Here is a 20,155-nt window from a genome sequence, read left to right as displayed (position 1 = left end):
GAGGCAGCATTGGACTCTATATATAGACACAAATTCAGCATTGGACTCTATGTTAGTCTCTCTTTTTTCATCAAAGAAAAACGATTCGAAGATTGTGGGCATAAATAGTCTCTCCTTTTTCTAGAAAGAAAAACGTGAAAGATTGTGGGGGAAAATTTTGAGATTCATATATGAGTGTGATATCTCATATCATTGAAAAGTAAAATATATAAATTGAAGATCCAAGAACTCATCAGCTTAGACTTTGAATTCAACCGGTAATCCAATAGTATGTATGGACTTTTTTGGTGTGTCATTCATGTGCTCAAGGTTTAATTTAGAAGAAATTGTGAGAAATAACCCTCTTCATAAATCCAATTCAAAAATGTTTCTCTTTATAATTTTAACTATTTTTATCCAAATTTTGACATGACTTAACAACAATGCCTTTTAAACAATTTCAGAAAAATTAAATGATCTCAGGTTTCTCTATCCCGCTCTCTAGACAAAATACCCAAAATTAAATCTCGATTTCTCTCTCTTGCCAAATACTGTCTATCTTATCATCAAGTTCTATCTCGTCATCTCAAATAGCAGAAATGACATCAAGGTATGTGTTTTGGAGTCACGACCCAAACTTAGGGTCCATGACCGACGCACGACCTAGTAGGCAAGGCTACTAGACTCGAGCAAGCCTCAGAGTTTATATCCAAGCATACACAAGCCAAGGGACTTAATCATCAAGTATTCATAATGAATTCGAATAAAGTACAATATCCTTGGCTTAATTTCCATAAAAATAGAAATAGGGCCATACGTTGGCCATCCAAATGGGTTCATGCATATTAACCTTTAATACACAACATAACATGGCACTCAGTGCCTACACACATTATCCACAACAGAAGGCTTTGACTGACTTAGTGGAGTGACCAAAATGGAGGACCTACCGGATGCCAAAATTGGTCTATCTATAGATGATCTTTACCATGCTCCTTTATGGTCTATTTATTTGCACATGGTACACAAATGGGTGAATACTATAATATTCAGTAAGTGGTGCAGATAATCAAAATCAATTATATGCATATATACATCAAACATATAATAACTATATTGCACTCTCAGTGTATTCATATAATATTTCAATACATCTCCAAATATAGGGGGATATAGTCATCCCTAGGTTCACCACGTACGAGGGTATATCATCCTTCGCAAAGTCATCATTATCATCACATATCGTGGGGCTGACCCTCGAAGCCAACCAAATCATTTAAACCATTCTCTGTGACACATTCTAGCTGTTGGAGCATCACATGAAAGTCTATCTTATGTATATCAAGCCTCTCACAGCTATCGCACGTCATACACGAATCAATCAACGAGTGGTCCTTCCCTGGACATAATCAAATCACGCTTGGTGGCCAGCCAGCGAAGAATCAAATCACGCACAGGTCCAAAGCCACTGATGAAAAAATAGATCACGCTTAATGCTAAAGTAGCTAGTGGAAAGTCAAAGTCATCGATTGGAGTAATCTCCTGACAATCAACATCACCCAGAGTATTCTCACGCAAGTGGCATCACAATCATCATCCAGAGTAATCTCTCAATGGATGGCATCGTACACTATAGGCGGGAATCACAGGTGGGATATCAACCATTGCCCTTGCTTACCACCGTCATTGAGGCACCAACATAGTCACAAGGCATCGGACTCCACTCATCCATAAATTAGATCAACGTCTGAAATTCATCCCTCGGACGAAAACACAAATCCACAATTAAGGCCATCATGCCTTTATCATTCACATTTTCCGTATCAAACATCAATTAACATTTATCGAGCTTTAATCGTCTTAAGCTCGATTAGATTCTAGGTGCCTTTAAGTCTCCAAGGCCTCATTCAATCAAATCATCTTGACATATCAATCACCTAGGGTAATCGACTCCTAAAGGTTCAACATAGTCTACAAGCCTTCTAGTCTAGGCTTACACAACATAGGCCACCCATGTGGCTTGCATCATAGCGCAATCACACACAATTCACATATTTACATATACACATATATTATTCTCTAGCCTAGGTTCATTCATCTAGGCCTATGTACAAAATCTAGTACTAGTGCAGAGCACTTATAGTGCGTTATGCATTAGATGCATTTAGCTTAAGTCCCATTCATAGTGACAATAAAAGGCACTCCCAACCAAACTTCGATCTTTAACCTCTGATCGTCATCTAGCTTGTCCATGAGTCGATTTAACTATGTTTCCCCCTTCAAACACATCAGAACATCAAAAGATTAATTATTCTTGGCTTTCGAAAAATGTCAACCTTTCACACAATTAACTAAATCTTAGCAATCCAACTATTTAAGCTCAAATCCTTCATTAATGAGCTAAACCCATACCTTGGAAGTCAGATTGCATGAGTCTTAGCTCTAAATTCCCTAATTGAGCCAAAGAGGGAAAAATACCAAATTCGAAGAAAAGTTAGATTCAAAGTTATTAACCGATTAAATTGAAAAATATTCAGTAAAAACGCTAAATCTTACCTCCAAAATGGTTTCTAAAGCTCCAAATAGCTTCAAATGACTTCAAAAATCCCTTTGGGGCTTTAGGGTTTTAAACTTTTTAAAAAGATAGAGGGAGAGAAAAAGATGAGAGAAAGAGTTGGGTGAAATGGCCCAAAATCACTTTTTATTTTTGCTTTTCCTCTCTGATGCAGTGATACATTTTGACAATGTATCGATACATTTGCCCTAATTTCGAATGAATGTATCTATACATTGAGGTAATGTATTGATACTTTTCCCTTTGTGTGTTCTGTACTTCAAATGTATCGATAAATTCGAACAATGTATCGATATATGTTCATCTTTGGACAAATCTATCAATACGTTCTCAAATGTATTTTTCATCCTACCAAGAATGTATCGATACATTGGGGTATGTATCGATACTTTCACCCTTGTAGGCAGTTCCAAGCTTCCAAAACTTTCAAAAATTCAGGTTTAACACCCCAAAATCATTCCTTGTTAATATCACACCTCACATTGTTCATTTAACTTAATCCTATACACGTATAAATCCACAAACACAACATCAAACTTAGATCAAAACCTAGAATTATGGGATTCATCACATATTTCCTCAAATTTGCCTAAGTGTTAATATGTATACTCTTAAACATTAGGCATACATTTCCTATCATTAAAGCCCTCAAGACTCCACATATTTCATAAGTCATTCTTAGTTTACATCAAAAATTGAAGGTGTTACATTTGGGTTATTTGGTTTATTGGTTTATATTCGTAAATCCCCAAAGTTGAGTGGTTGAAATTGATTAGACATATTTATAAATTAGAACGCAGTATGACTTTAGCAACTTAAACCTAACTTTGAGTAGGCAAATCAATTAGTTATTAGGTATTGCAATACTAGTTTTTAAGTATTACGAGACCAACTTTTAGGCATTGTGTTCCTTAATCATTGCATTTCTGTTTTTAAGGCATTGTGTGACTAGTTTTTAAGCATTGTGTGTTTGGGTTTTAGGCATTACATGACTTAGGCGTTACGAGAATGCCTTTTAAGCATTGCATGACTTAATCATTGCGTATCTGATTTTTAAACATTATGTGACTGGTTTTTAGACTTTAAGTGACTTAGGCATTGCGTGTCTAGTTTTTAGACATTGGGTGACTGGGTTTTAAGTATTGCGTAAATGGTTTTTAACTATTGTGTGACTGGGTTGTAGGCACCGCATGACTGACTTTTAAGCATTACGTGACCTAGTTTTAGGCATTATGTGACACATGTTTGATAAATTGATTATGACATTTATTTTTTGTTAAATTTCAATGGCATGACAAATATGAAGCTTATGATTACATACGGTGGTCATTGGGTCGATGACACTTACAAGAGTGGTGAGATATAAGTGAGGGGTGTTGGGACTGATTTGTCATTTTCGGGCTTGATGAAGCTGGTTGAAAATGTTGTTAGGTAAACTCACAGAATCACAAAATCGAGCTACATGCATTGCTCAATCATGCTGCAGGGGTTTCATGCCCAATTATCAGGGGCGATGAAGATTTAGCAAGTATTCTGCTAGATGAGAGAGGAGTTATAGTATTTGTGACCGTTAAGGAATGACATACAAATGTTATACCACATGAACAAGTTATCCAGCATAGTAATCACTAAAATCATATTTATACTGCTTCAGACATACCACACCATATAGTCGTAATTGGCAACAATGGTAGTCACCATCGACTATGCACATGAGTTTGAGCAACTCGGTACACACATGAGGTATCTGTAAATGCTGTCTACACAATTTCGATCAAAATGTGCATCGAACCAAATACTTTGTTCTTGCCAACAAATGCAACCGTCACCTGAGAATAGAGTAGGTATATTGCCATTCTTAAACGACACTATGACAGACGTAAGTGATGACAATGCATTTGATTAAATGCACGATGACTGTGCAAAGGATAACAATGCTAATTGGAATGATGACGATTATGTTAGTGGGCATGATGACTGTTTAGAGAAGGACAGAGGTGATGACAATGACATTCCGGATTGCAATCATTTGGATGTCGGTATAAAACATGCTACAATTGTTGTCTTAGAAGATGTTCAATGCGATGACCTTATTTACAACAACTCTATCGCTGATAATAACGAGATACGTTCGCCCAATGACAACGATCAGGAAAAAGAAAAATGTAAGGGTATCTCGTCAATGGATTATACCAAGTGTAGATATGATATTTTTTCAAACATTTGCCATCGAAGAGTTAAGATCAAGTGATGACCGCTTATACCGACGAAAAGTGTTTCTCTCCAAGGCCGAATTGAAATGAGCTTTGAAATGTTGGCACTAAAAGAGCATTTCGAGATTAGAGTCAAAAAGTCATGTCACGCTCGTTTTGAGGTTCCTTGTAAGGACAAGGCATGCTAGCTTTTTATGTGTGCAACAAAGTTGTTTAACGGAGATTATTGGCACCTTCACACGTTCCATAAGGTACACATGTGCATTGTTCATGGTTTCCAAGATGGGTACCGAACAATGAGCGTGAGGTTAATTGGCGAGCTTATGTCCCTTAAGTTATAAGGAAATAATGTAACATCATTGAAACCTAAAGAAATAACAAATGAATATGTGGAGAGTCTTGTTTTCGGTCCCCTAGAGGAGTCATTCCAACTCTTGCCCTAATATTTCTATATGTTGGAACATTAAAATCTCGATACAGTCACAACTTTGGCTACCATTCATGCATAACAATTCAAATATTGTTTTTGGGCATACGGGGCATATATTCAAGGGCTCAAGGTTATAATGCAGCTTATGGTTGTTATTGATGCCACACATCTGAAAGGCAGATTCAAAGGTATTCTATTTGTTGTTGTCTACAAAAATGCAAATGAACATATATATTCGGTTACATTTGGCATTGGCTACGTTGAGGATGAAGAGTCGTGGTCTTAGTTTCTTACCCAATTGTGTCGTGCGATTTGCTGTCCTAAAAATGCAATGTTCATTTCTAATCAGCATCTTGACATTCAGAATACAGTGGGAAAAGTGTACCACAACCTGCACCATGGTCTTCGTAATTACCACTTAGGAAAAAATGTAAAAAACAAGTTCAAGCGCTAAGACGTTACAGTAAATTTCACCTTTACAGCCAATTACTACAAGGTAGTCGATTTCAACAGACATATGAATCAACTGAAATAGATTTGTAAAGATGCTTACGACCAAATTATGAAATTACTCCTTAAGAGATGGGCATGTGCATGGTCACCAGTAAGGCGCTACAAACTCATGACATCGAACATTGTGGAGTGTATTAACTCGTGTCTAAGGTAATAAGAAGAATGCCAAGCACTATCTTGATCGAGTGCATTATAGGTGTGTTCTAGCGTTGGTTTATGAACGACACAATGAAGCCCTAAATTTGACCACGCCCCTTAGCCCTTGGGCTATCGATCTGTTGAACAAACGATTCAATGAAGCATGTCACTTTTCTACACAAGCAATCGATTGAGAGTAAGAATAGAGTAGTAAACCTGTCCACCAAAACATGTTCATGTGGGGAGTTCTAGACCGATCTACTCCCTTACAACCATGCCATGGTGGAAATAAGGTACGAATATCCTTGTTTCTTCTTTTCTTTATAATGAATTGAACTTTTACATGGTTCCTCAATTGTGAGTTCATTATCTTCGCAGTAAGTGCAAACATGTAGCCATTGAATTCTGCTCGGACTATTATAAAACTTGGTCTTAGGTAGATGGTTATGTTGTTCCCATTCACCCGATTGGGCATCCCAGTGACTGGTAAATCCCCCTTGATGTGAAACAAATTGTCATTTTGTCACCACCTTGGTGAGGTCAAGCGAGAATACCTAGGAGGAAAAGGATTCCATCAGTTGGGGAAGGCAGTCGACAACGAAAATGTTCTCAATACAAGAGCTACAGTCATAATAGACAAAATTGTCCAACTCTATTTGTAATTCCATCGACAAATTCGACAGCATATTCTAGTCAGTCGACGCTTCAACAATGATGACGACCAAAAGCATGTTCAACTTGTAGACAACCCGAGCACACACGAAATAACTGTCCAATGCTATGACAAACTTTGAGAACATATGGGTCTCATAGACAAAGATAGTGGATCCTCATAATGAAGTGTATCACATATACCATAATTTTGTATGCTGATTAATTAGTGGAGCCAAAATACTCTAGTTATGATATTTTGATCATTGTTTATGAACCTGAATTCAATATGTTTTTGATGATACATCATGTGAAATCTTTCTTTATCTTTTGTTTTAATTGGTTAAGTTTATGTTTTGATCAGTTAGAGAATATTTAGACAATCATGTTAGTCATACTGAAATCCAAAAAATATTCGCAATCATTTGGTGGTGTCATAAATTTCCACACACTTTATCAAAAAATATTCGTAATTATATATATATAAGATTTTCTTTGTACTGAGAAAAGAAAAAAAACACATAAAAAAATTGGTTGAAGTTGAGAGATGTGTGAAAGAGAAAATGTGGACGTTGAGTGTCAAGTAGAGTACTTGAATTTCAATGACTGACATGATTATCTCAGCACAACAAACATCTACCTTCTTTGTGTTTCTCAGTTTTCACATTTGCCATAAACATTATAGTACACCTATTGTCTTCTTGATCTATCAATAGATTGTATTAAATATCATTCAAATTCAAGGCCATCTATCGATAGATGAAAGCATTTATCGATAGATTCAGTTCAAGACCCGTTTTCAAATCCTCGGGTGGATATCTATTAATAGATTTTGCAAATCTATCAATAGATGCATGTCATGGACTCTTCAATCATTTTTGGGTGTCTATCTATCGATAGATAGCATGTATTTATAGATAAATTCAAGTCAAGGTCCTTTAATATGGTTCCTGATTGGCCATTTATCGATAGATGCCACACATCTATGACCAAAAAGTGGAGAATGAGTTAAAATTTGTACTAAATCTCCACAAATCTAAGTTTAGTAAATGCAAAGTGTCAAGGAGAGTTTTTCAAAAAATAAAAACAAATTTTGCTAGACTTTTTTGTCGCATCAAAAAGGGGGAAATTATTAAACTTAAAGGTTTCTTTGATTTGACAAACTAAAGGATCAAAATTGTCTTTCGAATGTTCACACAAGTCCAAACATTCCTTTAAAGAAGTTTAATAAAAAAGCTAAGCACCTTAAATAAGAAACAAGTAAAAAGGCTCTTTAAATTTGAAAAAAGTCATTAGTCTATCGATAGATGTTCTTCATCTATCGATAGATGAGAACATCTATCGATAGTTGAATGTTTTAGCACTTTCCCTTCGAAGACAATGAATATTTATCGTTAGATACTGTGCATCTATCTATAGATAGCCAATCGAAAACCACATTAAAGGACATTGACTTGAATGAATTGGTATATACACGATATGATAGGCACCTAAAAACGATTGATAAGGACCACACCATGCATCTATTGATAGATGCGCGACATCTATTAATAGATAGCCAACCAATAACCATATTAAAGGACATTGACTTGAATCTATCGATACATACATAGTATCTATCAATAGATAGACACCCAAAAATGATTGAAGAGGACCATGCCATGCATTTATCAATAGATGTGTAGCATCTATTGATAGATAGTCACTCAAGGATTTCACAAATAGGTCTTAAACTGAATATATCGATAGATGCTTATGTATATCTATAGATGGGCTCAAATTTGAAAGATATTGAAGACAATATATCGATAGATCAAAAAGACAATAGGTGTATTGTAATTTTTATGGCAAATGCGAAAACTAAAAAGCATAAAGAAGGCAGATATAATACCCTGTACTTTGATATGGTGACTAATAAAACTTATTGGATGCCAGTTGAGGTTAATTATAATTTTTAAAAATGATGAAAGATAAAAGGAATAGTTTGGAATAAAATATTCCGCACGCGAGAAAATAATAATATTTTTATCAAAGAAGAATTTGTGAGATAAAAAGTGATTCGGAAGTCAATTGAGCCATAATAAGGTATTTTGGGTACCATGGGGACAAGGGGAGACAAGAGAAAATTTTTGGAATAAAATAATATTTTATTAATAAAATAATATTAAAATATTAAAATTTTATTCAGTGTCAAAATTTTTTATGAAGAAGGAGTATATGGTCAATCTAAGTGGGGGAGAAGAAGAATGAGAATTTTGGAGAAAAATGACGTTAATGGGGCCGCATGTCTTTATTAAGTAAAAATAGCATAGGCAAATAAATATTTTAAATATTATAGAGACACCGCGTTGGAGTACAAACTTCATACTTTGTTTGTACATGTGTAGAAGAAGGTAATAAAAGGAAATTGGAGTTAAATGAGTGTTAGGAGGACTAAATTAAAATGGAAGGAAACAAAAAGGGCAAAACGATAATTTTACGTGAAGTTTGGTCAAAGCTTCCAAAGGAAGCTTTGACTCTGATTTTTTCAGCCCAAAACAGTTCTTATCTCCTCCAGCAAGATTTTTTCCTCTTCTCTTCCATGCTCCACACCATTCTTGAAGCTTCCATGCCATTTTCTCTTTGTCCGCCATGAAACCAAGTTTTCTTCATTTTTCCTTTACATGTTTTCTTTTCCTTTCTTCTCCAAAATTCTTGAGCACTAAATTTACAGCCTTTAACCCCAATTTCCAGCACATCTAAACCCTAGGAGGAGAAGAAAGAAAAAGAGAGAAAGGAAGAAAAAGCTTGGTTTTGGTGATTCAAGCAAGGAACGGTAAGAATTCTTCTTTTTGGCTTAAGTAGTTTTTGAAAATGAGTTAGTGACTTAGAGAAATGTCTTGTGACAACAAAGATTGGCTTGATTGGAGAAAAATTGGTAACATGTAAGCCAAAAAACCCATGGGTACATGAAGGACTCAAAGTGGAAAAGGAAAACGGTAAGTTTAACACTATGTTTTAAAGCCTACGGTTAGTTGAATATTGTGAGGCATTATGGTTGTTCAAAGGATTTATTTGCCTAAGCTAGTTGAAAATTATTAAGATTGTACGGCATGTTGTTTGAAAGAAGTGAAAAAGGAATATTGTGGATGGAAGATTGAGAAACAAAGTATTGAAAGTTAGATAGATAATGATACATGTAAACTAGGAAATAATCGAGTGAAAGTGAGAATGATTGTTGCTGCCATATATGTGGATTATGTGTGGAAATATAAGATGGATTTGGGTGGAAATTATTTAGAAAGGTTGAAGTAGGCACGTGACATTATAAATAAGCTGTCGGTGATATAATCTAAGGAATTTCGTAAGCAATGGATATAATTAAGTTTTGATAAAATGTACTAAGATGTGAGTTAATTGAAGATGGTTTCATGATAGGATGAAAAATATAAATTTGAGTAAGGATTAATTGATTGAAATGCTGCCCGTATACATATCTAATTAAATATATTGAGTTCGTATTATTGTTAGGAAGTGCAAAGATAAGGTTACAGTACTGTGGTGGCATGCCGAAGTAAATAACGAGCGATCGGTCAGTGAAAATAGTTATAGACACCTCCGATCAAATAGCGGTGTAATATCCCGCTATAGTAAGGTGAGTGAACTTGCATAAAATGTTTTGGGAATAAGGCACATGTGGTTGATTGAGACATTTTAATTGTTTTTCTATAAAAATGCATGGGTACAAGCCTTTAGTGAAATGTTTTTGTGATGTGGAGCATGATTGTGATGAATCTATGTACTTCTATATGACGTTGATATGTATATAAAGATATATGATACATATATATATTGTTAAGTAATTTTGTATAATTGATGTAAACATGCATGTGCGGAGTGGGCAGTGCACATGTTAGTAATGATGCTATCGTGATATTCACAACCGTGCATGTGCGGAGTGGGCAGTGCACATGTCGGTAATGATGCTGTCGTGATATTCACAACTGTGCATGTGCGAAGTGGGCAGTGCACATGCCAATAATGATGTTGTTGTGATATTTACAATCGTGCATGTGCGGAGTGGGTAGTGCACATGCCAGTAATGATGCACATGAGCTGGATGAGATGTGGTGGTATACTAATTGATATATGCTTAAGTATATGTATATGCAATAGAAAGATTATGATTAATATGTGATTATGTGGCATGATGAATCTTGAAAATTTCTCATTTTCATGTGAGTTGATTTTATTGCAGCAAGAAACATTTTGTTTATACTGCCTTGCTTGGATGATTGCTGGAAATTTTCTCTCTTTCCAATTTCATGCTAAATATGGCTCATTTATTATAAAATGATTTAATAACCAAGGGTTTGATGGAGGGATTTTAATAAGAACGTGAACTAAGTTGCATTGTTTTCAAAGATGTACATCATGATTTCTAAACCTTCCTTAACGTTGCTTGTTCCCCTCCTATGTTCACTCACTAAGTTTGTACTCACGTTTTTTTTTTTTAAATTCATGTTTTAGGTTTTCTGAGTTAAAGGCGATTGGATCCTAGGATGAGGTGCTCCTCCTTATACATTGCTCTGTAGGTTAACGTGCCACTAAGTGTTATCAATCGTGCCTAGAGTCACTCCGCTAACGGTCGAGGTCTAATTATGTGTATATGGATATTTGATGTGAAACATTAAGGTTCATTTGTTATTCTATATATGTATATAATGGTTAATGATGCCATTATGAATGCATGATTGGGCTTTATGTATTGGTTCAAAGGAATTGTAATTTAGTATTACGAATTTCATATTCTAAAGGAATATGGATTAATATATAAGATCATGTAAGTAGGCTTGCTGGGGCTTGGTGGGCTGAGCCCATTGGGCCCTTGCGCTTGTCATGGCCTGAAAATTGGACTGTGACAGACTTGGTATCAGAGCTCTAGGTTTAGTTGAATCTTAGGGATTCCTGTATGGTCAGTGGAGTTTTTGGAGTCCGTGTAGAGTCTTGTCCTTAGATTGTGGGTGCGCAACGCAAGTCAAGGACGGGAGGCTACATGGGCCCCTACTGCATTAGAAACCTACCTGTTCTGATGATGTCTAAATGGATAAGTAATCAATACTTGGTTGCGTATAGGTGGACGTGCGCCAGTTGCACACATCATGTCTAGAAAAGACGGCAGTCCCGATACCTTTCATAGTACTAGCGAGGGCTCGCTAGATTCCACTGCTCGGAGCCGATAAATGCCCGAGGGTGAAAGCGTAACAAGTAACTTGACTCGATTTTCGAGTGGATCGGTTCCTCCGAGAGGTAAACCACTATTTAAGAGCTTGAAAAGTCTCGCAAGATTGGTGCGTAATGAAATCAATCCGAGGAAAAAGAACACAAACAAGATGGGAAAAATGATTATCAGTAATTATAATATTGGAATGGTATCTGTATCCGTTGTCTAACACTTTTCTCATGGTTTTGGGAGAAGTGTTGTACCTGTTAGTAAGGAGGAATTTACGGGGTAGCAACAAGCTTGGATTGAGAATAAAAAAAATGAGAAAATCTTAGAAGGAAGAGAATGACCCGGAAGAGGATCCGTCGATGTGCTCAGATCAAGGCGACGAGGATCCTAAAGACACTTACTATTTTCATTAAAGTTTGTATCACTTTAAGTGTAAGCAGATGCGATGTAAGGAAAATAACAGTAGTTATCCGTACAAAAGAGTTAAGAGTTGGCTTTTATTTTGTATGACTCAAACAGATTATAAAGTAGCTGTTTAAATGACTTGATGCGTATTGGAGTCCCTCGATATGATAGAGATAGATTAGTGATATAATTATTGAGGGAGGATATTCACCTTAATGGCATGGTTGGTCGCCTTAGATAATTATTAAGGATCGACGTAGAAAGTCATTAACAGTACAAGTAACTACAAGACCTAACAAACGATTACCGATTAATTGTGAAAATGTGAAATTTGAAATCCTAGTTGCAGTTACAATTTGGAAGGATATGAGAGAAATCAATGAGGATATAGGTGACATTTAGAATGGGTGATGTGATTAAGTCAAGGATTGTAAAATTTAAGTATGGAAGGAACTACAAAATGATGTCATGACATTATAAGATGATAATTTGGCACAAATATGGACTAAGGGAGGCAAATTATGGAACTTGGGAAGAGGTGAATCCTTGATTTAATAAAGATTGTGAATGTAGAACGTGGAGAAATATGAACCATTTTCATGGTCATTTGTACTGAAAGTCAATGAAATTATTTGAGTTACAAGACAAGAAAGACAATTAATTGTGAATGTTAAGGAATTGTGGAATGTCATAAATGGTGAATAATTTTGTGTGTGGTATTATATATTGAGAATTTGATGCACAATATGGCAAGATTGTCCTAAGGTGAGACTTATTAGTTGAAGATAAATGTTAAAGGATAAAATGAGTTTGAAAAATATTGACTCGGCTTGGTGCATATGATAAACAAAAGAGAAGATACACTTGGTTATGAGAATTGTGGGATAAGCCTAGAAGAGAGCCAAATGGTTGAGCATGATTCTTGTAGTAACTTTAAAGATGGAAGAACTTACTCGTGGAAGAAATTTCCACCAGCCACAACGTTGCAGCACTAACTCTTTAGTGCTGCTATGTTGAAACTATCCCATGTCCAACAGTCGTGACACTACAGCACTGACTGTCCAGCACCGTAGTGCTACGAATACCTCATACCTATGATGCATGAGCAAGATGGGAGTGGCACGATAATGAGCATACAAGCTGAATTATGGTCATTAGTCATTGAGCTTTGTTATTTGGGAGTTTTAAATGTTCCGGAGAATGTTTACATGAATGAATTGAAAAGTTTCTTTATCGCCTTATATATGGGCATATAATTAAAAGAGAAGTTGAAAGATTCTTGAGATGACTACATTGAGATAAGATATCATGTGAAGTATTATGATGGATAATATGTTGACTAAAGTCAAATCCTAAGAAATAAATAAGACGAGAGATTAAGCCTTGTTGAAGGCTAAGGAAAAAGTGAGCGAAGAGTTAGATGAATATATGAGAGATGGGTAAGGGATGTCAATACCAAGTAATGAAAGTGTGAATGAAGGATTACAAGGGTGGTATAGCAAATGGGTTTATCTAGAATATCATTATGAGAATTTACAATTCTTGTCTTGACTCAAATAAATGAAAAGGGTTAGTAACAACACAAGGCCAATTGTGTGGCACCCTAGAAACCTATGAAGATGAGTTGAGGATTGAATGGATAAGTACGTATTTATATACCTTTAAGAATAAATACATGTCTATAAAACGATATGCTCGAGATGTTAAGGAGCAAATAAGAGACTAAGTGTTTCAGGAATGCATAAACATCTTTGAGAACAAATTTCTAATCATACACGGCAAGTATAAAATATGAAATTATTGAAACTTGCTAAGGAGCCTAACGGCTAAGTTACGGGTTAAATGATCACATGCGGTGAGACATGAGTTTAAGATAGGTATCCCCACAGAAATACTCAAGAGGAGTTCTGCTATGGATCTTATGAAAGCAAGCATTAATTTATGTGATTGTAAAGAGGAAGTCGTAAGCTGAAAGTGAGATTCGCATTGACATTGAAAAGTATTTAAGGAGAACCTTGTTTCAAGTCTTGCAGTTCCAAGTATAAACTGCAGATTGGTCTAGGGAGAATGATATCACATTAGTGTGGAAGAATAGAACAAAGGATGATTGAAAATAATCTGGATAATGAAATCCAATTATGAAATCTTCCTAAGGTAGTATGAAAATTGGAATTCGAAAATACATAAGGCATGCATGATTCGAATCAGTCTAAGTTTTAAGTGATTCATTAAAGTCGAAATGCAACAAGGATATAATGTATATATTAGAGATATGAAGAATAATTGAGAAATAAGGATGACTTTTAGAGATTGTGGTATTGCATAAGATGCAATGATCCAATAAAGATAAACCTTTGAAAGATCAACGAGATTACAAAGTATATACGAATATCAGATTGCAATTTAATGCAAGTGACATTTAGCAAGTGAGATGTGATTAATGACATTATGTTTTAAGGATATAGTATGATGAAACTCAAGCATATAATTGGAAATGATATAAACGATATAAAGTTATGCACAGGCATAACAAGAATGTTGACATGCACTATGCGGATTATTATATTAAATCTTGGATAGGGATGTGAATGAATAAAGGGAAATGTAGTCCAAGGCAGGTGAACACATGGATCCCTATGCGTAATGAGGGATGTTGACATTTAAAAATGCATGTACACATGTATATGTGAAATTGATTACTTGACTAATTGAGGTGAAGAATTATTCTCAGTAATTGGAGATTTGAGCTTCATGTATTGATGAGTTGTATAAATAGTACAACGACAAGAAGTCCTAATAGAAGTTGAACTATGTTGATATAAGAAATTTTAGAAAAGATAATCAGAGAACGAGATTAAAGAAATGTAATCCATAGCGTGGGAATAATTGAAGTATGTGGTGTAAATGCAAGATAAACCTAAAGTATGTAGAAATAATTGAAGGCATTAGCCTTTCTCAAAGTTGAGACTATGCACAAAAATAAATATGGCATGTTTATAATGTTGTAGGCTACGAAATAGTGTATGGGGATAAGATGAATGAATCAATGTTGAGAAGTTTGGCAATGAGCGAAATAATAAGATGGTGATTAGGTATACATAAGTAAGTATACTATGTGATCGAAATCAGTATGATTGAGATAGAGTTATGGTTCATATTTGATGATAGTGATAGAGGCATGTTTGGAGTCTCAATATAAGAGATTATGATTGTGAAGGGTATTACTGATCTGATTCTAAAGGATAATAATAGACATAAGTGAAGTATTCAAGTTGAACTGGAGGTAAACAAGGTGAATAGATTGAAATTCCCTATAAAAGGAGAAATGGAATAAGATTATGGAATGAGATTGATAACTCGACATCGACGTGAATTCGATGACGAATTCTATTTAAGTGGGGAAACTATAATACCCCGTACTTTGATATGGTGACTAATAAAGCTTGTTGGATGCCAATTGAGGTTAATTATAATGTTTAGAAATGATGAAAGATGAAAGGAATAGTTTGGGATAAAATATTCCGCACACGAGAAAATAATAATAAAATAATAATATTTTTATCAGAGAAGAATTTGTGAGATAAAAAGTGATTCAAAAGTCAACTGAGCCATAATAAGGTATTTTGGGTACCAAGGGGACAAGGGGAGACAAGAGGAAATTTTTGAAATAAAATAATATTTTATTAATAAAATAATATTAAAATATTAATATTTTATTCAGTGTCAAAATTTTCCATGAAGAAGGAATATATGGTCCATCTAAGTGGGGGAGAAGAAGAATGAGAGAATTTTGGAGAAAAATGACGTTAATGGGGCCGTGTGTCTTTATTAAGTAATGATAGTGCTGGTAAATAAATATTTTAAATATTATAGGGACACTACTTTGGAGTACAAACTTCATACATTGTTTGTACATGTGTAGAAGAAGGTAATAGAAGGAAATTGGAGTTAAATGAGTATTAAGAGAACTAAATTAAAATGGAAGGAAACAAAAAGGGTAAAACGGTAATTTTACTTGAAGTTTGGTCAAAGCTTCCAAAGGAAGCTTTGACTCTGATTTTTTCAGCCCAAAACCGTTCTTATCTCCTTCAGCAAGATTTTTTCCTCTTCTCCATGCTCCACACCATTCTTGAAGCTTCCATGCCATTTTCTCTTTGTCCACCTAAAACCAAGTTTTCTTCATTTTTCCTTTACATGTTTCTTTTCCTTTCTTCTCCAAACTTCTTGAGCACTAAATTTACAGCCTTTAACCCCTATTTCGAGCACATCTAAACCCTAGGAGGAGAAGAAAGAAAAAGAGAGAAAGGAAGAAAAAGCTTGGTTTTGGTGATTCCAGCAAGGAACAGTAAGAATTCTTGTTTTTGGCTTGAATAGTTTTTGAAAATGAGTTAGTGACTTAGAGAAATGTCTTGTGGGAGCAAAGATTGGCTTGATTGGGGAAAACTTGGTAACATGTAAGCCAATAAACCCATGGGTACATGAAGGACTCAAAGTGGAAAAGGAAAACGGTAAGTTTAACACTATGTTTTAAAGCCTACGGTTAGTTGAATATTGTGAGGCATTATGGTTGTTGAAATGATTTATTTGCCTAAGCTAGTTGAAAATTATTAAGATTGTATGGCATGTTGTTTGAAAGAAATGAAAAAGGAATATTGTGGATGGAGGATTGAGAAACAAAGTATTGAAAGTTAGATAGATAACAATGCATGTAAACTAGGAAATAATCGAGTGAAAGTGAGAATGATTGTTTCTGCCATATATGTGGATTATGTGTGGAAATATAAGATGGATTTGGGTGGAAATTATTTAGAAAGGTTGAAGTAGGCACGTGACATCATAAATAAGTTGTCAATGATATAATCTAAAGAATTTCGTAAGTAATGGATATAATTAAGTTTGGTAAAAATGTATTAAGATGTGAGTTAATTGAAGATGGTTTCATGATAGGATGAAAAATATAAATTTGAGTAAAGATTAATTGATTGAAGTGCTGCCCGTATACATATATAATCAAATATATTGAGTTCGATTATTGTTAGGAAGTGCAATAATAAGGTTACAGTACTGTGGTGGCATGTCGGAGTAAATAACGAGCGACCAGCTAGTGAAAATTTTAGAGACACCTCCGATCAAAAAGCGATGTAATATCCCGTTATAGTAAGGTGAGTGAACTTGCATAAAATGTTTTTAGAGTAAGGCACATGTGGTTGATTGAGACATTTTAATTGTTTTTCTATAAAAATGCATGGGAACAAGCCTTTAGTGGAATGTTTTTGTGATGTGGAGCATGATTGTGATGAATCTATGTACTTCTATATGATGCTGATATGTATATAAAGATATATGATACATATATATATTGTTAAGTAATTTTGTATAATTGATGTAAACATGCATGTGCGGAGTGGGTAGTGCACATGCTGGGAATGATGTTGTCGTGATATTCACAACCGTGCATGTGCGGAGTGGGCAGTGCACATGCTGGTAATGATGCTGTTGTGATATTTACAATAATGCATGTGCGGAATGGGCAATGCACATGCCGGTAATGATGCACATGAGCTGGATGAGATGTGGTGGTATACTAATTGATATATGCTTAAGTATATGTATATGCAATAGAAAGATTATGATTGATATGTGATTATGTGGCATGATGAATCTTGAAAATTTCCCATTTTCTTGTGAGTTGATTTTATTGCAGCAAGAAACATTCTGTTTATACTGCCTTGCTTGGATGATTGCTGAAAATTTTCTCTGTTTCCAATTTCATGCTAAATGTGGCTCCTTTATTATGAAATGATTTAATAACTAGGGGTTTGATGGAGGGATTTTAATAAGAACGTGAACTAAGTTGCATTGTTTTCAAAGATGAACATCATGATTTCTAAACCTTCCTTAACGTTGTTTGTTCCCCTCCTATGTTCACTCACTGAGTTTGTACTCATGTTTTTTTTTTTTAATTTATGTTTTAGGTTTTTTGAGTTAAAGGTGATTGGATCCTAGGACGAGGTGCTCCTCCCTATACATTGCTCTGTAGGTTAACGTGCCACTAAGTGTTATCAATCGTGCCAAGAGTCACTCCGCTAACGGTTGAGGTCTAATTATGTGCATATGGATATTTGATGTGAAACATTAAGGTTCATTTGTTATTCTATATATGTATATAATGGTTGATGATGCCATTATGAATGCATGACTGGGCTTTATGAATTATTTTCAAAGGAATTGTAATTTAGTATTACGAATTTCAGATTCTAAAGGAATATGGATTAATGTATAAGATCATGTAAGTAGGCTTGCTTGGGCTTGGTAGGCTGAGCCCATTGGGCCCTTGCACCGGTCATGGCTCAAAAATTGGGCTGTGACAGCAGATGTTCATTATGCTAAAACAATCATGTTAGTCGTTGAAATTCAATTACTCTACTTGATAGGAACATTATGCATGGACATGCCAAAATCATTTACTTGTTGCCTAATCCATAACATTTGTGTACATATATATTAAAAACATGGAACAAGCACTCACTCTGCAAAAAGTACTTAACAATGATGTTACACGTTTAATCTGTCAATAGGAATGGACCATACATATTGAGATAAACATCATGTTCATAAACAATGATCAAAATATCATAACAAGAGTATTATAGCTCCACTAATTAATCAACATACAAATCATGGTATATATGAATCACTTCATTCTGAGAAGCCACTATCTTCATCTACGAGACCTTATACATTCTCAAAGTTTGTTATTCACATTGGACAACTATTTCGTGTGTGTTTGGGTTGTTTACAAGTTGAACATGTTTTCGATCATGGTCATCGTCATAATTGAGGTGTCAACTAACTAGAAGATGGTGCCAGACTTGTCAATGAAATTCCAAATAGGGTTGGCCAATTTTGTCTATTATGGCTGTAGCTCTTGTATTGTGAACATCTCCATCGTCGACTGCCTTCCCCAACCAATGGAATCCTTTGCCTCCTAGGTCTTCCCACTTGACCTCGCAAAAGTAGTGGCCAAATGACAATTTGTTTCACATTGGAAAGGACTTCCCAATCACTGGGATGCCTAATAAGGCAAATGGGAATAGCATAACGCTCCACCCAAGATTAAATCTTGTAATAGTATGAGCAAAATTCAATAGTTGCACCTTTGCACTTGCTACGAAGATAATGAACTCACAATTAAGGAACCATGTAAAAGTTCAATTCATTACAAAAGAAAGAAGAAACATAGATCTTTGTACCTTATTTTCGTCATGGCATGGTTGTAGGGGAGTAGATCGATTTGGAACTCCCCACATGAACACGTCTTGGTGGATAAGTTTACTACTATGTCCTTACTCCTGCCTATAACTTGGAACTCCATTCGATCGATTGCTTGTATAGAAAAGTGACATGCTTCATTGAACCATGTGTTTAATAGATTAGTAGCCCAAGGGCTAAGAGGCATGGTCAAATTGATGGCCTCTTTGTGTCATTCATGGAACTAATACTGGAACATGCCTCTAATGCACTCGATCAAGACAGTGATTGGCATTTTTCTTGCCCGCCTCAGACACAAGTTAATACACTTCACAATGTTCAATGTCATGAGTTTGTAACACCTTACCGGTGACCATGCACGTGCCCATCTCTCAGGGAATAATTTCATAAGGTGGTCGTAAGCATCCTTGCAAATTTGATTTAACTGATTCATATGTTCGTTGAAATCACCTTCCCTATAGCTATTGGCTACAAGGGTGAAAATCGCTAAAATGTCTTCATGCTTAAACCTATTTTTTACTTTTTTTCCCAAGTGGTAATTGCAAAGCCCGTTGTGCACATCGAGGTACACTTTTCCCACTGCATTCTTGATGTCAAAATGCTTATAAAAAATAAATATTGCATTTTCAAGACAACCAATTGCACTATGCAATTAGGTATGAAACCATGACCACAACTCTTTGTCCTCAACATAGCCAATGCCAAATACAATTGGATATATTTACTCATTCGCATCTTCGTAAACAGTAACAAACAGAATACCCTTA

The 20,155-nt window shown here is 35.2% G+C and overlaps 2 long non-coding RNA genes across 3 annotated transcripts; both read left to right on the top strand.

The window, feature by feature from the left end:
- On the top strand, window positions 8,984-11,213 carry LOC108663075. Of its 2 annotated transcripts, none has more exons than XR_001928995.1 (3): window positions 8,984-9,314; window positions 10,010-10,133; window positions 11,009-11,213. It is a non-coding gene; the product is annotated as an uncharacterized LOC108663075 (long non-coding RNA). The 2 variants fall into 2 exon arrangements; XR_001928996.1 differs by lacking the exon at window positions 8,984-9,314 and adding an exon at window positions 9,447-9,477.
- LOC108663083 lies at window positions 16,585-18,562 on the top strand. Its single transcript, XR_001929006.1, has 3 exons — window positions 16,585-16,624; window positions 17,156-17,278; window positions 18,092-18,562. It is a non-coding gene; the product is annotated as an uncharacterized LOC108663083 (long non-coding RNA).

The sequence above is a fragment of the Theobroma cacao genome, chromosome 8, assembly GCF_000208745.1.
Source record: "Theobroma cacao cultivar B97-61/B2 chromosome 8, Criollo_cocoa_genome_V2, whole genome shotgun sequence".
Classification (NCBI taxonomy): domain Eukaryota; kingdom Viridiplantae; phylum Streptophyta; class Magnoliopsida; order Malvales; family Malvaceae; genus Theobroma; species Theobroma cacao.
Note: the sequence above shows the minus strand (reverse complement) of the source record. Positions and strands in the feature narration are given on the sequence as shown.